Genomic DNA, 5,000 nt, shown 5'->3' with positions numbered 1-5,000 from the left:
GGTAACCGAATCGGACTCTGTCCCCCTCGCGAAAGGGAGAGCGGAAAAGCCCGCTCGGACTACGGCCGCACGACCCGCGAGTAAAACGGCTGCCCTGGTCGGCCTCGGCCTCGGCCTCCGGGCGCCGGGACCGTGGGTAGACCTGTTGTCCCCGGCCGACCATGTCGTGGGTAGACCTGTTGTCCCCGGCCGACCAGGTCGTGGGTAGACCTGTTGTCCCCGGCCGACCATGTCGTAGGTAGACCTGTTGTCCCCGGCCGACCAGGTCGTGGGTAGACCTGTTGTCCCCGGCCGGCCTTGGTCTCCGGGACCGTGGGTAGACCTGATGTCCCCGGCCGACCAGGTCGTGGGTAGACCTGTTGTCCCCGGCCGGCCTTGGTCTCCGGGACCGAGGGTAGACCTGATGTCCCCGGCCGACCAGGTCGTGGGTAGACCTGTTGTCCCCGGCCGGCCTTGGTCTCCGGGACCGTGGGTAGACCTGATGTCCCCGGCCGACCAGGTCGTGGGTAGACCTGTTGTCCCCGGCCGACCGGACCGTGGGTAGACCTGATGTCCCCGGCCGACCGGACCGTGGGTAGACCTGTTGTCCCCGGCCGGCCTTGGTCTCCGGGACCGTGGGTAGACCTGATGTCCCCGGCCGGCCTTGGTCTCCGGGACCGTGGGTAGACCTGATGTCCCCGGCCGACCAGGTCGTGGGTAGACCTGTTGTCCCCGGCCGACCAGGTCGTGGGTAGACCTGTTGTCCCCGGCCGACCGGACCGTGGGTAGACCTGTTGTCCCCGGCCGACCAGGTCGTGGGTAGACCTGATGTCCCCGGCCGACCAGGTCGTGGGTAGACCTGTTGTCCCCGGCCGACCATGTCGTGGGTAGACCTGTTGTCCCCGGCCGACCGGACCGTGGGTAGACCTGTTGTCCCCGGCCGACCGGACCGTGGGTAGACCTGTTGTCCCCGGCCGACCGGACCGTGGGTAGACCTGTTGTCCCCGGCCGACCGGACCGTGGGTAGACCTGTTCTCCCCGGCCGACCGGACCGTGGGTAGACCTGTTGTCCCCGGCCGGCCTCGGTCTCCGGGACCGTGGGTAGACCTGATGTCCCCGGCCGACCAGGTCGTGGGTAGACCTGTTGTCCCCGGCCGACCGGACCGTGGGTAGACCTGTTGTACCCGGCCGGCCTCGGTCTCCGGGACCGTGGGTAGACCTGATGTCCCCGGCCGACCGGACCGTGGGTAGACCTGTTCTCCCCGGCCGGCCTCGGTCTCCGGGACCGTGGGTAGACCTGTTCTCCCCGGCCGGCCTCGGCCTCCGGCCGACCGGACCGTGGGTAGACCTGTGCTCCCCGGCCGGCCTCGGCCTCCGGCCGCCGGGACCGTGGCTAGACCTGTTGTCCCCCCGGCCGGCCTCGGCCTCCGCGCGCCGGGACCGTGGGTAGACCTGTTGCCCCCGGCCGGCCTCGGCCTCCGGGCGCCGGGACCGTGGCTAGACCTGTTCTCCCCGGCCGGCCTCGGCCTCCGGGCGCCGGGACCGTGGGTAGACCTGTTGCCCCCGGCCGGCCTCGGCCTCCGGGCGCCGGGACCGTGGCTAGACCTGTTCTCCCCCGGCCGGCCTCGGCCTCCGGGCGCCGGGACCGTGGCTAGACCTGTTGTGCCCGGCCGGCCTCGGTCTCCGGGCTCCGGGACCGTGGCTAGACCTGTTGTCTCGGCCCCGTCGTGGCTTACCTTCGCCCGGCCCCTTCGTAGACCTGGTATCTCGGCTCCGACTTAGCCTCCGGCCGCCGCGTGCCGGGGTAGACCTGTGTTCCTCCAACCGATGCCCCCCCCCGCCTGGCCCTGTCCCGGCCTGCAAGCTCGTGTAAGGCGGGCGGCCCGCGCATCCGGGAGGGAGGGAGCGGCGCGGGTGGTGGGTGCGGTGTCCGAGGGGGTGGCGGCGGAGTGCGAGTGTGTGGAGTGGGCGTGTGTGTCACTGTGTCTGTCTCTCTCTCTCTCTCTCTCTCTCTCTGTCTGTGGGAACGAGGGCCAGGGGCCGGCGGCTTCGTCCCGGCCCCGGGCGCCTCGGCTCCGAGCCCCCGGGGCCCCCCAGACCCCTGCCGGGCCTGGAGGGTCTCTGCGGACCGTGAAAGAACCGGCCCAAAAGCGGCCGCCCGCTTTCCCGCTTGCACAGGGCGCAGGCGGCCCGTCAGCTCGGTCTGGGGGTGCTCTGGATACTAGAGAAAAACGAAATAAGATTTGCCAAGAAAATTTCTCTTCCGGACGAGTTTCTTCTTGTACCAAACAAATAGGAGAGTCGTTCTTTCAAAGAAAGGAGAAAAGAAACGGGATTGGGGCGGGGGGGGGGCGGGAAGGAATAAACCCCCAAAACCCCAAAACCGGGCGGCGGACAGCAGGTCTAGCCCGGCTCCGGGGCCGCCGGGCTCGGCGCGGCGCCCGGGCGGCGGGCGGTGGGCGGCGGACAACAGGTCTACCCCGGGGACAGCAGGTCTACCCCGGGGACAGCGGGTCTACCCCGGGGACAGCAGGTCTACCCCGCGCACAGCGGGTCTACCCCGCGGACAGCAGGTCTACCCCGCGGACAGCGGGTCTACCCCGCGGACAGCAGGTCTACCTCGCGGACAGCGGGTCTACCCCGGGGACAACAGGTCTACCCCGCGGACAGCAGGTCTACCCCGGGGACAACCGGTCTACCCCGCGGACAGCAGGTCTACCTCGCGGACAGCAGGTCTACCCCGCGGACAGCAGGTCTACCCCGCGGACAGCAGGTCTACCCCGCGGACAGCAGGTCTACCTCGCGGACAGCAGGTCTACCCCGGGGACAACAGGTCTACCCCGCGGACAGCAGGTCTACCCCGGGGACAGCAGGTCTACCCCGCGGACAGCAGGTCTACCCCGCGGACAGCAGGTCTACCCCGCGGACAACCGGTCTACCCCGCGGACAGCAGGTCTACCCCGCGGACAGCAGGTCTACCCCGGGGACAGCAGGTCTACCCCGCGGACAGCAGGTCTACCCCGCGGACAGCAGGTCTACCCCGCGGACAGCAGGTCTACCCCGCGGACAGCAGGTCTACCCCGGGGACAACAGGTCTACCCCGCGGACAACAGGTCTACCCCGGCTCCGGGGCCGCCGGGCCCGGCGCGGCGCCCGGGCGGCGGGCGGTGGACGGCGGACAACAGGTCTACCTCGCTCCGGAGGGACTTAGGCGATTTCCGGCAGCGGCCGGGTAGACCTGTTGTCGCGGCCGGGTAGACCTGTTGTCGCGGCCGGGTAGACCTGTTGTCGCGGCCGGCTCCGGAAGTTCACCAAGGGGTCGCTGTTTTCAGCTGCCTCCGGCTACGTCATCGCAGGGGCCGGCCTGCGGCGGCGCACCTTCCCGGTCGCTTTCCATCGGTCCTCTTGGAGGCGTCTGCGGCCTGGGACTCGTCTGTCCGTACTATGGGAGCGAGGTGACGGGCCGTCTCCCCGCAGGCTCGTGCCGTGCCTGTGACCGTAAGCGGCGAGGGAGGCCGGGGGCCCCCGTGCGCAGTCCTCCGAGCGAGGCGAGTGCCGCTGACGCGGGACGAGCCCCGTGGCGTCGTCCCGGTCCGCCCGTCTGGCCCAGGGAAACGGGGTGTACGGTTCGAGAGGCGAGAGAGAGCTAGCGAGAAAGAGGAGAAATAAAGCGAGAAGGGAAAAAAAGAGGGAGAGAAGCCGAGAGAGACCGAGTACGAGCCGCGAGCTGCCCGTCGGCCGCGGCCATCGATTTCGTGGGCCGTGTCCCGCTTCGGCCCGGCTGTGGCCGGCTTGGCGAAGGGGGGGCGCCCCCCCTGGGGATTGCTGGCGGGCGAGGCGGCGGCGCCTCGCCCCTTTCCTGCCCGGCCTTAAGCCGGGGCGCGCCCCGCTCGGCGGGCGCGCTTTCGGGCTGTCGCTCCGGTGCGGTGGGCGGCAGCCGCGGGTGGACGCGGCCGGGGCTTTTCCCGGCCCTCGCCTGAGAGCCCCGAGCGCGGCGCGCGCGGGCCCGCCGAGGTGGCGGCGTCCCGTTCCCCTGCTTCCCGACCTGGTTGTGCCAGCGTGTCCGTGTCGGAAGGGTGGCGGGGGCCCGTGCGGCGGGGCGCGCGGCCCGGCCTCGGCGTCGCTGCCTCGCTTGAGGGACTCGGTGACGGCGGTCGCCCGATGAGCTGTGGAGCCGGGGTGGCGGCACCCCGCGCCCCACCAGCGCGCGCTGTTGAAGTCGTCCCCCTTCCTCGGCCTTAAGCCGGGGACCCGCGTCGCGGGCGAGTTTTTTCAGGGGCGGAGGCCGGCCGCGGTGGCCGGCCGCCCTAGCACGGACCGGAAGCCGACCCAGAGCCCCCCCGGAGCGTTGTCGCGGGCGAGGCGGCGGCGCCTCGCCCTTCCTCGGTCCTGTGAGGATCGAGCCGTTTACCGCCGGTGCAAGGGGGGGGGCGGGTTGTGCCAGCCGGGTCCGTTGCCTTTTTTTTTTTTGGTTCGGACGTGCCGACTTGCGGGCGGTGTGGGGGCCGCCCGCCAGGCCTCCGTCGCTTTTTTTTCTCTCGCGGCCCTAAGCCGCGGCACCGAGAAGCGCGCGAGGAAGGCGCGCGGGCCCACGAAAAGCGAAGGCGTGCAGGCGAGAGAGAGAGAGCGAGAACGCCGGTGGGGTTGGGCGGGGGGGGGGTGAGAGGTGCGTGCCTCGCCCCACCCCGCCCCGGGCCCGCGGCCCCCGTGGCTAGCACGGGTGTCCTTGTGTGGCGCGCGCCATGTGCCTTTTTGTTGTGCCGTCCCCCGGCTTGTTTTTTTTTTTTTTTCCGGAGGGAGAGCCGACCGCCGCGAGGCGGGCGAAAGCCGGTGGCCCGTGGGGCACGGTCGGCGGCACCTTTCTCGAACGCTCGGGTGGGTTCCCCGGGCGAAAGGGTGAAGCTCGCCCCTAGCCCGGCGGTCCCGCCCCGCCGTTGCCTGGCCGAGAGAAGTGTTGTCCGCGGGCGGGTGGCGGCACCCCCCCCCCCCCTCCTTACGCTCCTCTGCCGCGCCCGATCCTC

The sequence above is a fragment of the Anomalospiza imberbis genome, unplaced genomic scaffold (genome assembly GCF_031753505.1).
Source record: "Anomalospiza imberbis isolate Cuckoo-Finch-1a 21T00152 unplaced genomic scaffold, ASM3175350v1 scaffold_868, whole genome shotgun sequence".
NCBI classification, from domain to species: Eukaryota; Metazoa; Chordata; class Aves; order Passeriformes; family Viduidae; genus Anomalospiza; species Anomalospiza imberbis.
This window is presented reverse-complemented; position numbering follows the sequence as displayed.